Source organism: Arvicola amphibius, chromosome 3 (genome assembly GCF_903992535.2).
Source record: "Arvicola amphibius chromosome 3, mArvAmp1.2, whole genome shotgun sequence".
Lineage (NCBI taxonomy): Eukaryota > Metazoa > Chordata > Mammalia > Rodentia > Cricetidae > Arvicola > Arvicola amphibius.
In genome coordinates, this window is record NC_052049.1 from 25,123,541 (window position 1) to 25,138,750 (window position 15,210).

Here is a 15,210-nt window from a genome sequence, read left to right on the forward strand (position 1 = left end):
CCGGCCCAGCGCCCGGCTGCTGTCGCCTCCAGGAGCGCTCAAACCGGGGAGAGCCGGGCCCCCGAGCTACGCCGCCCCGCAGGAGCGACACCACCCGGCGGCGGCCGTCCAGGGCGGGACAAGGACGCCGAGAAGAAGCGCCGTCGTCACCGTCGCCGCCTCCGAGCCCCCGGGTCCGCGGGAACCGGTTCCACGGAGGCAGAGCTGCGAGCCTGACTGGCGGCGACGGCGGCTGCGGCGGCGGCGGCGGTGGCGGAAGTGGAGTGGGGAAGAGGGGGTGGTTGTTAGTGTTTGGCGCCGGCGGAGGGAGTCATTCCTGCAGCTGCACTTCCGGTCGGCATTTTGTTCTGAGAGGGAGAGACGGAACGAGAGAGAGAGACACACACACAGGGCTCCTTCCCCCCCGCCCGCCCTCCCCCCCCTCCCTCCGTCGGTACCGACTCACCCGACACCAGCCAGCCGCAGGGAGGGACGCCCCCACCGACAGGAGGATTGGTTCCCGGGCCCGCGGCGATGCCCCCCCGGTAGCTCGGGCCCCTGCTCGGGTGTTTGTGAGTGTTTCTATGTGGGAGAAGGAGGAGGAGGAAGAAGAAGCAGCGATTTGTCTTCTCGGCTGGTCTCCCCCCGGCTCTACATGTTCCCTGCACTGAGGAGACGGAAGAGGAGCCGTAGCTACCCCCCCTCCCGGCCCGGATTATAGTCTCTCGCCACAGCGGCCTCGGCCTCCGCTCGGATTCAGACGCCGATTCGCCCAGGTAAATTCCTGCTCTTTATTTCGGCGGCGGCTCCGGCGGCAGTGGCGGCGGTGGCGGCGGCGGAGGCGCCGGCGCCAGGTCCTCAGCGTTTCTCCTCCTCTCTTCCCCTCCCCGCCGTTTCCTCAGCGGCCCCAGGTCTCTTCCACGGGGCGAGTCGAGAGTTCGCTCCTTCTCCCGGCGGCGGGCACCCTGGGTGGCGGCGGGTTGGTTCCCCCCTCTCGCCCGGCCGGCTTGGGTGACGGGGAAGCGGGGGCTCCTGCCGGGCGGCCGGGGAGGCGTAGGCCCGGCGGAGAGTGCAGGCCGCGGGCCAGCGGAATCTACTTGAGCTCGGGGATTAGGAGAGCTCCGGGCTGAGCGGAGCGACGGCTAGTCGGTGACAGGCCTCGCCCGGGAGAGGAGCCGGAGCTAGTGAGGAGGCGGAAACAATACAACTATCGGCCAATGTGCCCCGATCGTCCCCATATTTACAACTTTCCCGGTCCGGGAGTGGGGAACGTCCCAGTGAAACAAACAACCCCCCTTCTTCCCCCTGTGACCCCATGAAGGGAGGAAGTAGTTTCAGTTAGTGAAACAAATGTAAATACTCAGACCCGGCTCCGGTGGGAATGCTCTGCCAAACTTGTGTGGAGGTTGGAAAGTTAATAAAGCCTCGTTTTCTTTGTAGAAGGATTAAACCGTCCGCATGTATATTTAATATAGAAAGCCATAGCGTAGTAGACGCGGCACCTCCTCGCCCGGGAGCTTTTCTGTTGTTTGACAGTGTGTGTTGCACATGGACTTTATATTCAGAGCTAAGTGTAAAGTACTTGACAGGTATACTCTGCCACTTTGGATTTGTGTGTGTTATGTAAGGATAATTTTACATGACTGTACATGAAACCCCCAGGTACTTCCTAGCCTAAGCGTGTGCAGGTTTACAAAGAATTGGAAACGTTCTGAGCTTAGGCCGAGATAAGGATGAAACCTATTTCCTTTCAAAGGATAGAAGTTAAGTTACTCTTAAATTCTTTGGGAGGTTTTAAAACACACACATACACACAAGTAGAAGGTGCCATCCTTTCTTGTCAGAGCAGATCTTCGTGAGGTCCCAGGATTGTCATTGGCTGTTTGTACCATGATGTTTGACTGTGTAATGAGCGAGGTGTCATTTTAATAGGTCAAATGTATCTGTAAATGCTGGAGACAAATACCAGTTCTGTACCTTAACAAGCTCTAGTTCACGAGGAAGGCAAATGTTGGGTGCTTGTTTGTGGCAGCTTCGGTAATGGAAGTTGGCGTGAGATGGAAATACCTTTTTTTTTTTTTTAATCGTCAGGCTTTACAGATTGCACCGAAAAAGAAATGTCCCGTTTGCTATTTTGTTTCTTACTCGCTGAAGGAAAACTCATTTGTTAAAAGGAAGCAGCACTTCGGTAACGTTCCTTGTTGTAATAGTAATAGTTAAATATTGCTTTAAGTGTTTTGTGTCTTAAGTTTTTATCTCTGTTGATGGTATAAGTAACTTTTCTGCGGGTTACTTTTGAGTTTAACATTCTGCTTTATAAAATTGCTCCCCACTTCCTGCAAACGTATGGATAAATGTTAAAAAGAGTGAAGTTAATATAGCTGTCACGTACTAGGCATGTTTTTAATGCTATAAATCCGTGTAGTAGTCAGTAGCGTGTCCGTGATTTGTATTGGTCGGGGAGCAGTTTGAATTTTAAAAAGCCTGAAGCTCCTGCTGAGCCCCAATCCCAGCCTCCCTCCCTCCCACTAATCTCCCATTCCTGTCTTTGTGCTGCCTGCTCCTGTTCGACTCTGTTTGCTACGGGGCCTCTGGCCTACGGGGGTGAGGAGGGGTGCTGGTAGGGGGTGTGCCAGGAGGGAATGCCTAAATGAGGAAGACTTCCCGGCATGAGAAAACAGAGGGTTTGGTGTTTGGGGGCGGGGGCATGTAAAGGGTTGGGCAAAGGCGTCATTAAAAATTTTTGAAAGGCCCTGTGATTATCTTTTCAACTTTTGATTAAAAAGGAACGGTGTGTCAAGAAATGAACCTATTCCATGGAAGATAATGGGGAAAAGAGTACTTCTTGCTCAGTTTTCATAAACAGGGACAACTTTATTTAGTTTTATAAGTTCCAAGGAGCCTTATGCAGATGTTTGAATCAGTCTACTAGATATCAGTGTGATTGACAATTTTTTCTTAAGTCTTTGCAGTTAGATTACAGCTAGTCCGTTCTTCTCTTCAATATCCCAGTTCTACTCTTTTATAATTTGTAAGTAATGTTCAGTTAGTGATGCTTTCGTTAGAGCTCGTAAACACTTCTTTAAAGTTACTTGGAAATACTTTTGTTTGGCTCAGATATAGATTGTTTTTAAAGGAGAAAATTTAATTCTTGAACTTTCTATTCTGGGTAATTTAGTCAGAGATAACAATTTACGTTTCATGAAGGATTATGGGTAGTCTATTGGAAGTCACCTGCATTGGTTAAGATTTTCACCAATGACAAATCTTGTGCTCCCCTTTCTCTGTTTAATTCAGTGAAAAGATAACAACCACCAAACATTCCAGTAATTTTATCATTCTGGTTACAGTATTTGGAGAAATATTCTTATTGTACCGATGTGTTCCTAGTATCCTAGTTGATACTAGTATCAACTCCATGGCTTTCCATTTTTGAGTATGCAGTTACCAATAACTTGGAAAGAAAAACAACTGTAATGTAAATAATGAAAATGTAGTAAACCAAAGTTAAAATTAAATACGTAATTACTCTTAGCATTTTAAGAAGTGTTTGGGGTGCTTTTTAAGGTCACTCATCCCATTTGTTTACTGAAGATATTTGAATGTACTTTTGAACCTGTGCTAGAAATTATTTTACTGCTGCCTACATTTTAGAAGAAAAAGGGTAGTGTATTTGAAGAAAGATTAAGGCTTTCAGCAGGGATGAAAATGAAGATTTTTACTATGGTAGTAAACAGTTTTGGTTCTGCATAGTGATTGTTATTAAGATTTTAAAACATGAGCAGAGCTATACCAATTGATGTGCGAAAGCTTTTTTATTTCAGCCATACTACTGAACTCAAAAGTATACTTTTAAGGCTTTCTAAATGAATTTCTTATTTAATTTTTATACTAATCTGTCATCAGACTGTCATAGAAACATCTGACATGTCTGTATTAGATTTTGACATAGCCTATTATACTTTTACTTTCTCAGAATAAGACATAACAAAATTAAGTAAAGACTAACTTTGAGTTTTATATAGTGTTATTTATCTCTCTTGCTTATTAAGAAAAGCATAATTTGAAAATACTTCTAAAAATTTTAGACTAATATTTCACTTTTCTGTTGAGTTATTGGGGGATCTGGAGGTAAATTCCTTTGAGAGAAATGTAGTTTCTGTTTATCAAGGTACTAACTAGGTACTTTTAAAGAAGCCTAATTAATTATTAAGCTTGAAAATGCTTATTTTAATATTCTAAGCATACTAAGTTTGTTTTGATGGTAATTTATGCTCTTAAAAACTCTAGAGATAATTTTAAAATATACTATTTCCAATAGTTATCTTTTGTAATAATATTTTGTGTTTTTAGAATTTTTCAATCTGACCTGAATTCATTTACAGATATTCTTATGTTCATCTGAGAAAAATGACTGGTGTGATTATTTTTTAATAGAAAACTTCACATGGAGACCAAGTGATTTATATATATATATATACACACACACACACATAATGAGTGAGTTAAAGGAATTTCCTATTAATACTTTTTATTAGATTATGTTTTTCTAAGACATGTCTGAGCTCTGGTCTTCGAGTCACATATTTCATAGTGGCAATACTATATCTTTTTTTTACTTTTTTGAATTATCCATGTTCAAGATAATCCCCCCTTCTTAATTTTAAAAGAGATGGTATCTGTTTTTCCTGCTGGTTGTATTTTTTTTTTTTTTTTGGTGTGAACATACTACTTTGACATACATTGGTGTGTGTTTAAACTGCTGATTTTATTTTCTCATGCACCTGTTATGGATTTTAAACGATATGTAACATTTCCTGAGTTGTTTGCGTTTTATTTTTAAAAATGACTATAGCGGAGTTTTAGTGTTTACTTGATTTTCGCACTTTAAAAACCCTTTTTTTTTCTTCTTAAAGCCATCATTCCCATTTTAAAGCATATTTTGTATGATTAGAATATTTTCTCTAAGGAAATTAATTAATAAAAGTGATTTTAGATATTTGTAGTATGTGTAATTTTGTTTGGGTAAAAATCTAGGGTTAATTTTAATGAGTTGAGTTTTATGAGATTGCATTATTCTTTTTAGGCCCAAAGTGATATTTAGAAAGGTTATTTAATAACAAGCGTATTGCCAACTAAAAATTTTCCTATAAGATTTTTGATTGCCTATTATTTGTCAGGAATTGTGTTAAGTGTGTCCCCCATAATATTGTTTAATTCTAAAAAGTACGTAAAGAAGAAGCAATTATTCACAACTTAAAGAAACTGAAGTTAGGAACCTGTAGGAGATTGGCATAGCTATATAGTTAACAAATAATTGCCTTGACATACATTTGTTTTCTGAAATTTAAGGTTCTACATCTTTAGTTTGTAAAAATCATGTATTTCTTTGATTTCTAGTTGACTCAACATTCACAAGCTATGCAGTTCAATAAAGTATGTACATCAGGCTAGGAAGATGGAATAGAATTTGTGTCCTGTACACATGCTATTTTTGAAATTGGGCTTTAACTAGCTTTTAATTTTGTTAAGTGGTCTGTGTATTTTTTACTTAAGTTTTTTCTATATTGGGTTGGAATTGTCATAGTATCTATTTTCAGAAAGGGAAAAAAATAGCATTAGAGTTACTTCATTCTTAAAAATGTAAATGACCAACTAACTGTAGTATAGAAGATAAATCTATACATTAATATGACTAACTTTTTAAAAAAATACCAGCATTTATGTAGTTGTCAAATGTCGATCCTTTCAAAATCGCCCACTTGATTGTGTACTTGTTCCAAAGCTGTTGCCATTATATAGGTTTGTGGGAATTTTGCTTTGTTTGTCTTGCTTTGTTGTAAGCATAGTCTCATTAGGAAGCTCGGGCCTCTCAAAGATCCACCTGCCTCTATCTCTGAGTACTGGGGTTAAGGTGTGCACCACTATAGCCAGGGGGAACCCTTTTTCGACTACTCAGAAAAGCATTTGAAACACCAAATTCTCTTTTTTTATGTTCCCCCATTTTTAGTCCTTTTTATTTTTTTTCACTTTCCTGTCAAGACAGTGTTTTCACTATATAGTCTGCCTTGGATTCCCTGTATAGACCAAGCTGATTTTCCTGCTTCTGCCTCTCCAGTTCTAGAATATAGGCGTGTACCACCACACCCAGCATTGAAGTAGGCTATTAAAAAAATCATTATGATGACTTTTTATTTTCAGGAGGTGGATTTGAGTTAAATACAGGAAGGAAATAAAATTAATCTTTTTCAGTCAGGTGTTATACCTTTTGATTTGTGGTACTTGGTTTTGTTCTGGTTTTTTGTTGGTGTGTGTGTGTGAGAGAGAGACAGAGAGAGAGAGAGAGAGAGAGAGAGAGAGAGAGAGAGAGAGAGAGAGAGAGAGAGAGAGAGAGAGAGAGAGAGAGAGAGAGAGAGAGAGAAGAGGAGGAAGGGTCTCACTGTGTACACTTGGCTGAACTAGAATGTACTGTGTACACCAGACTGGCTTGGATCCTCTTGCCTCTTCCCACAAGTGCTGAGATCATAGGTTTGCTCTATCACACCTGGTAGAAATATTGAATGGTTTTCGTGTGCCAGAAAACTCTTCTGGAATCTTTACATTGTCTCAGTTCCCTAAAGTTGACATATTATAAAACTAATTTATAGGATGATTAAGTGCCTAGCTCAAGGTCACAGGATGAAGTGTGAAAAGTAGAAAAAGCATTCCTGATACTGTGTATCATTTTAAAACTATCCAGTTATTCAGTAAAGCTGTAGGATTCTTGTTTTACAAACATGGAAACAAACTTATTATGTTTAAAAAACTTGTTCTAGTGGCAAGCGTTAAGGAGATTGCAAGCCAAATATGTTTAATTCTAAAACACTTCTATTTGTTGCATTCTTCCATCTTGCTTCTTCAAAGTTTACAGTTGTTTATGTGTATGGATGCTTTGTCTGCATGCATGTCTATGCATCATGTGCATTTCTGGTTTCCATAGAAGAAGTTACTGCACCCCCTGAAATTGAAGTTACAGCCTGTTGCAGGCTGTTAGTTACATGGGTGCTGGGACTTGAACCTGGGTTTAGTGGAAGAGCTAGGTAGTGCTCTTAACCACTGAGCCATCTCTTGAGCCTGAAAATGTATACTATAATTTTTAATGAAAAGAGTGGGCTTGGTTATATAGTAGACTATTTGTTTCTTGTGTAGCTTATAAAGAAAGCCTCAAAATAATTTGTGTGTGTACTGTTTGGGTTCTGATCCAGGGCCCCGTCATACTCAGCATGTGCTTTTATCACTAATCTATATCCCTAGCCTCCTCAAAAGAGAAGAGTTAAGTTTTGATAAGCTATAGCTTACTTGTTACTAGATTATAGTCTTTAAAATACCTTTTTACTATGCATTATGCACACCTGTATATATACATATGTATTTAAATAGGGTATTGATTTTAAATATGTAAACCATATAATTAAAATATATGTGTAGAATAGCTCTAGAAAATGTCAGCTATTTTATTTTCATGACTTTGTTGCAGTTTTTAATTATTCTAGGAAAATAATAAGTATCAAAATTTTTCCAAATGTTTTGCTAACTTGTATCAAGCATCGTTTAACATGGATACATTAAACTCTAAAGTTACCTTTTGTTTATGTTTGTCTTTTATCAGAAAAGAAGCACTTAAAATATGCAGAAGTTAATCTATTAAAAAATTTATCTATTTTTACCTCTTTTGAGAAATACCAAAACTGTGAGAAAATTTGAAATACTGGATTCCTTTTTGATACTGTTATAGTTAGGTTATTTATCTTCTCCATTCCAAAGAATCATGTTGTCTTAAACAGGTGAAATGCATACTTGTTTGTATGTGACTGTTACTTAAAAAAAATTGTATTCTTCCAGATACTTTAAATCTAACTATTTCTAAAGTGGTACTAAAAGTCAGGACGTGGTTTATCTTAAAATCTTAAGCTTTATTGTTCATGTTTATGGTATTTGTTATTTTCAAAACAAAAAAAATGCCCTTGAAATTAATTATAACAAGGAAATATATCACAAAGTTATTCCACACTGCTACTTTGAAACCCTTTAAGAATTTTAAAGCTGGGCTTCTTAAAACTTTTTCCACAAGAAATTACTATGTAACCCTGGGATATATAAGCATGTAAATCAAATATTTACTGATAATAAATTGTAAACATTGGGGCTGGAGAGATGGCTCAGCAGTTCAGAGCACACTGGCTGCTCTTCCAGAGGTCTTGGATTCGATTCCCAGCACATATATGGCAGCCAACAACCTCTGGAAGAGCAGCCAGTGTGCTCTGAACTGCTGAGCCATCTCTCCAGCCCCAATGTTTACAATTTATTATCAGTAAATATTTGATTTACATGCTTATATATCCCATCTGTAACTCTAGTCCCAGGTGGTCTAACACCCTCTTTTGGCCTGTGTGGGCACTGCAAGCATGTGGTGCACAGACATAAATGCAGGCAAATACCTACACACAGAAAATAAGTAACTTAAAAAATAATAACAAAACAAAACAAAATTTATTTTTAAACAATTCTTTGGGATATATACTATTTTCCCACCCATTAAAGACTAAAGCAAATTTGCATGCTAAAGTGATGTATATCATTCTTTTTTTTTTTTTTTTTTTTTTTTTACAGAAGGGATTAACTCATCCTTGAATATTTGATATACAGGATGTAATGTCTTCAGTTTTGTATTTTTTGTTTTGTTTTTATTCTAAAGACAAGGTCTCGCTATGTATTTCTGGCTGACCTGGGATTTATTATGTAGACCGGGCTGACCTAAAACTCAATGAGCTCTGCCTGTCTCTGTCTGCCTCTGCCTCCTGAGTGCTGCTATTAAAGCAGTATATCACCACACACAAACCTCTTCAGCTTTTTAAAGAGTTGATCAGTATTTTGATAACCATACACACCAAGAGCACCACCTTACGTAAATATGTAGTACAGAATGGTAATAGTATGGATAGGGTCACTTGTTGGAAATTTGTCCTTCTTTCAATGACAAAAATCGTATAATGACTGGTTACAAAACTCAAGGTAGCAACTCAAATAGAAATTTTTAAGATACAATCCAAAGAAAAACTAATTTGGTACATACAAACTGAGAAATATGGTCTGAAAGTATTAGAAGTCCTTGTTTTTTATGGTCAAACCATTATTTTTCTATACTTAATATGTACTCAAAACACTGCAGCTTTTAGAATATGTTATTCTGGAACAATGTGGTGTGATGACACGCACAGTGCAAAAAGTGTGTGCTGCATTCTGAGTCAATGACACAGGTGAGCACTGCAAGAAAATCCTCCGGTGTCATCCGCATGTGGCTTTGAATTCAGTTTTGGTTGCTAAATTCTTCACAGCACCCTATTTAGGTCTCTGACTTCTTATGGAGTTGCAAGGAGCTACTGAAAACATTTTTGACTTGCCCTTTATCTGGTAGTATTATGGTTTGCCAGTTTCAACTAAAGAAATTGATCGTCTAGGTATAGGCTATGTATATGGAGTTCAGCTTTTCCTTGCTAATGGACAAATTGAAATTTTACATGGGTTAAATTAGGCGTAGTTCTGTTCTTTTAAAAATATGATACAAAGTACATTTTTTCCAGGGCTTTTCTTATCCTTTAGAAGTCAACTTGAGATTGAAAGTTGAAATGTAATAAGCCTGAAAGCTGCTGTTCTTTTTCCTTCTTGAGCAGAGATCTAGAGATGCAGCATCCCACAGCCTCTGCTCAGGTTATCCTGAAAGCCATATACGACCTTTTATTCTCTGTCTGAGTGAAATGTCTGCATAGCATGTGGAATATAGGTGGTAGAGAGTCAGCGCATTACCCATGGAAATGTTTGTGTTCCTACTTGTCTACATATGCTTTGCTTTTCAAAATGTTAAGTCAGTGAGTGTTCTTTTGTGAAAAGTAAAGCATTTCGTGAAAACATTCCCTTGATCATTTATTCCGTCTCACAGCATTTGTACAGCTTATAACATACCTGTAGAGAGAATAATTTGTTTCTGTGTCCTTTCACCATATGCTGCTATCCTTCCTGCTTAGACATTTGGTAAAATTTTGTTGAATTGTTTAGCTGAAATTGAGCTGCATCTTTCATTCCATGCCCTCTCCACTTTCTTTTTCACTTCCTCTTCCTTTCCTTTCCTTTCCTTTCCTTTCCTTTCCTTTCCTTTCCTTTCCTTTCCTTTCCTTTCCTTTCCCCTTTCAGCACTAAACTACTGAGATACAGCTCTTGCCATGTATCGTTATTAAAGATCTGTTTCTAAATCTATGAGTAGCAGTGGCAAGTTTTATTTCAGTCAGTTTCAAAATACTGTTTTCTTGACTGCCGGTATGTACTTGTGCCTTCTTGCCTCTTGGATAAGAACTTTTTATTTCCATGCATCCCGAGTACTACATGAATAATATAGAATGATAGAATTCCTTTTTCAGCTCTCAGGACTGTATAGTATAAAAAACATCCCCCCCCCCCTTTAGTTCAAGTCCTTTGGACTACATAGTGGAAGTACTTTAGTAGGTTTTATTATAAGAAAGTAGTTATTACTTTGTTTTAATCTTAACATACTTACAAAGTTTTCTTTGCTAACTCAGATATTATTTGTAATGCTTATTAGGTTGTGATGAGAAATGCATTACTGAATAAAAAATGCTTCTCAACTGAAATGATTATTTGATAGCTGCATTAAAAATTAAGGTAGATTTACTGAAATAATTTATGCCATAAAAGTCATTGCTGGGTCCAGTTCAGTTAGGTGAGTTTTGGTGGAACATTAATTAAATCTTGTCACCTACTACTACCATGGGCAAAGTATTTTTTATTCTCTTAAAAGTATCCGTGTGTCCTTTTGTGTATAGTTTCCTAACTCTATCCCAGTCCTTAGCAGTATGTCTGATTTTGTTCTTATAGCTTTGACCTTTTCTAGAATATCATATTAATGAAATCATATGGTACATAAAACATTACATGTCTTGTTTCTTTCACTTAGCAAAAGGCTTTTGGGATTCATTCATGTTTCTGTGTGTCAATAGTTTATTGGTGAGTGAATTTTGAAGTTAGGTTTAATGTACTCTTTGATGGTTTTCTTATGAAAGTATTATCAAAAACTAATACTTGAAACAGTGTGCATAGTTTTCTCAGAGCTTATGGCTTTATTGTTAAATGTAGTTTTACAGTATTTACCCATTACCTCCTCAAATCTAGTATAATTGGCATTATTATTAAATGGCATATATTAGTACATGCTGTTAGATCAAATACTTTACCAAATAGGTGAAGTAGACATTACTCTTTCTCATCATAGGGGAAATAATTAACGTTCTGTATTTGAAACTTTTAGCATGTGGATTTTAGAACAAGAAATTAGGGATGATGTGGTAATAAACTAAAATTGAATTTACTGTTTTGTTTTTAAAAGACATATTTATGTATTTATTTTGTAAATGTTTGCTTGCATGTATGTGTACTGTGTGCATGCCTGGTGCAAGTAGAGTCCTGAAGAGGACACTAGATATCCTGTAACTGAAGTGACGTGAAGTTGTGAGCTGCCATGTGGTTACTGGGAATCAAACCCAGGTCCTCTACAAGAACAGCTGGTGCTCTTAACCCCTGAGCCATCTCTTTGTTTAGCCATCAAAACAAATTGGTTTGTTTTGAGACAGGGTTGTTAGTTAACTGTGATGTTCTGGCTGACTAGGACTTCAGTGTGTAACCCATGCTGACCTCAAACTGAAGCAATCCTCCTGCCTCACTTCCCAAGTGCTGGGCTTACAGGCACTACCCACCACACTGATAGCTTACATTTTATTTAAGTTTAAATGGATGCTAAAAATAAAGCATATATGACAGTGAGGAAAATCTATAGTCTTCCTGTAAAGACTAAAGTTGGAGAAATCGTGTTGTTTACTGAAAAATGGAGGCAGATAATAATACAAGTTGTTCAAGTTGTTCTTTGCTTATTTTATTTGACCTCCCCATCCCAACTCTAGTTTTGAAATAGGTTCCACTTTGAGGTTTAGGAATCTTGTGTGTGTGTGTGTGTGTGTGTGTGTGTGTGTGTGTGTGTGTGTCTTTCTCCTCTATTTAAAGAAAAAATATTTATTTCTGTTTATGTGTATTGTGTGGATATGTACCTGTGTGTGCAGTTTTCACAGAGGCCAGAAGAGGAGTTGGAGTTATAGGCAGTTGTGAGCCTTCAAATGTGAGTGCTGGGAACCAAACTCAGATCCTCTACAAAAACAGCAAGTGCTCTTAACTGCTGAGCCATGTCTCTAGCTTCTGCCCTCCCAATTTTAGATGTGTGTGTATGAGAGAGAGAGAGAGAGAGAGAGAGAGAGAGAGAGAGAGAGAGAGAGAGAGAGAGAGAGAGACAAACAGACAGGCTGACTGACTGTGTAGTTCAGGCTGATCTTGAACTCAGATGTACCTGTTACAGGCTCCCTGGTTGATAAAATTGTAGGTTTATGCCTCTACTCCACACACTTTAGGAATTTTTGGCTAAAGAGTTCTTGAGACTGAGAAGATGGCTCGATCAGTAAAGTGCTTGTCGTTCAAGCTTGAGAAACTTGACCAATCACATTTGTCTGTAATTTCAGCACTGGGAAGGCTGGAGCTCACTGGCTAGCCAGTTCAGTAAACTCAGTCAGTTCAAGGTTAGTGAGAGACCCTATCTCAAATGTAAAGTGGAAAGCTACTGAAGAAGATACCCATCTTCGAACTCTGGCTTCATTGTGCATGTCTATGCCCATGTATACACACATTCATGAGCAGGTACACGGATACACACACACACACACACACACACACACACACACACACGAGTTTGTCCTCTGCCTACCTCTTTAAATATTGTTATTCCCAGGATAGTCCTTCAACCTTGGTTCACAAGATTTATTATACACTACCTATATATTGATGACTCACAAATTTATTTCTTGATTCTGGCCATTCTGACTGGGGTGAGACGTAACCTTAAAGTAAGTTTTAGCTTCTATTTCTCTAATGTTATACAACACTTTAAAGTGTTTATTAGCAATTCATATTTTTTGTGAATTCTCATCCCATTTTTTATTGGTTTATTCCAATATGCATCTTTAAAAGACAAATTGATAGGCTTCAGCCTAAATGATCTACATAATCCATCTGTGCATATTTGGAACTGGACGGTATTGGTGGTGAAAGGAAGTATTTCTTGTAGCTTTAAATTTTACCTAGTTACTCATGGTTCCTAGTGTTTGTTCCTTGTACTGCCCTCTGTCTTCAGATGTAGTAGTCCCAAACTGGCATTTCAGATGGCTCAGTCCTAATAAATGCATGGCTTCTCTAGGGTGAGCTTCAATGCCTGGATCTCTACTGTAATCATATGCTTTAAATGAACTTGATAGTTTTAATCTAAAGGTATTTTCATGTTTTTAATAAAATATTTGTAATAGTTCAGAAACTCTTCCCTTCCCTGAGTTTTCTTACAAGCCAGGACTGTGTATAGTGTTCTGGTATGTCAGATGAGGCTCAATTATAAGTTTGCTGCTCAATTTTAACTTTTCCAAAAATATTAACATTGACGATTTCTCAAGGTGTTTGACTTTTCATTTTAGAAGAAATTTGAGAATTCCTTATGCTATTTTGAAAATATGGAACTTTATAGATTAAAATTTTATTTTCCTACTAAATTATTTTAATAGTAGGACATGTAACATATATTTGTATAGTATAAAGATACATACATTGCTTTTTAAGAACATATACTTTCTTAGTTTTTATGTTTTATTCATACATAGTATTTCAGATGTTGCCTATTAATTTGTTATAGGTGAGCCATAACTTTTCATTCTACTATTGGATATTTTATTTGCTTTTACTTTTTTCTTTATAAATGTTGAAGCAGAGAGCATCTTTATCTGTACAATTTGGGATTGGGATGAGTCCCATTTTCAGGCTTTTATTCATTATAGAGTAGAATCCAGTAAACATAAAGTTAAGAGGTTTGAACATTTTTATGGCTCTGTATATGTAGTTCCAATAAATAGTTTGCCCTGCCATAATCTATTTTCCTTGACGTCTTGATTTATTGAGAAAATTAGTTTTATTGTTCATGAAGAATGCTCTGATTCTATTAAGATTATTCTTAGGTCACTTAAACTTTTATCTCCCCCCAATATTGTGTCTGTTTTCAGTATTAAATTTTTGATTGTAAAATTTGTGGCTTTTCAAACCATATGCAGTGAAATTTGTGTAAGGTCTATTCTAGTTACTGGCCGAGCAGCACGTGTGCCAGTTACTAACCCAAGCTCATGTCTTCTGAAAGTTGTCACAGGCTTCAGGAGTCAGTGGGCTATTAAAGCAAGACAAATTGAAAGAGTTAGATTCAAAAATAAAAGTGCTAATTGGTAAGAATGTAGTTGATTTTTAAGGGGTAATCTTTTATTTGCCTAAATTCAGAATTGTAACGTAATGGACACAAAAATCAATTTCTAGATAAGACCTGTTACTTAGTATTTTTATTTTTAATTTCAAAATTATACCTTTATTTAGTGTATACATGGACATGTATGTGTTTGGGAACATGTACTATGGCGTGTGTGTGACCACCTCATATGAGTTCATTCTCTCAGTCTGTGGGTCCCAGATCTTTAATTTAGGTGGCCAGACTTGGTGATCTTACCAAGCTATGTTACTTGGTCTTAATTTTTGAAGTACAGAACCTTTATTGTGATATGTGCATGACTTTGATCTAGTTTTCATTCTTCTGGTCATCAAATATTAGGTGTGTTTTCTTTTCTCAACTCGGAAAATGTAGGCATTGGAAATGGTGAACTAAAGGGCTTCACCCTACCTACCCTCCAAGATCTTAGAGTCTAATAAAGCTTATAGATAGATGGGCAATAATCTTTGTGTAGCTGCTGTGGCACCGTGATAAGGATGAACAGAGAAAGTACAGTAGGAACATGGGGCAGGGGAGGGAGGGAGAGACTGGTAGTGTTGTAGGAAGTAAGTCAGGAAAGCCTTTCCAGGAGAGATGGCATGTAATCCATAGGCTTTAGTCAGACTTGTGAGCCTGAAGCAATAGTTAAATTTTGGAAATTATGGATGACACAGGCTTGGAAAAGTGGTGACAGAAAGATGTAAAGCCACCAAAAGGGCAGGACACAGATTGTGGAGAAACGTGTATGACCTGGGACTCAGTGGGTAGAGTGCCTGTTGCGCTAGCGTGACGGC

The 15,210-nt window shown here is 38.0% G+C and overlaps 1 protein-coding gene across 4 annotated transcripts in view; it reads left to right on the forward strand.

Annotated features, from left to right (window-relative positions):
• The first annotated feature begins 449 nt into the window (after window positions 1-449).
• Nipbl (NIPBL cohesin loading factor) overlaps window positions 450-15,210 on the forward strand; it is a 153,493-nt gene continuing 138,732 nt past the window's right edge. For 3 of the 4 annotated variants that reach the window (XM_038321599.1, XM_038321601.1, XM_038321602.1), the window contains exon 1: window positions 450-755. The gene's annotated coding sequence lies outside the window, so the exon portion shown is untranslated. Of the gene's footprint in view, window positions 756-2,070; window positions 2,168-15,210 lie in introns of all 4 variants that reach the window. The other variant, XM_038321600.1, reaches the window with a different exon arrangement.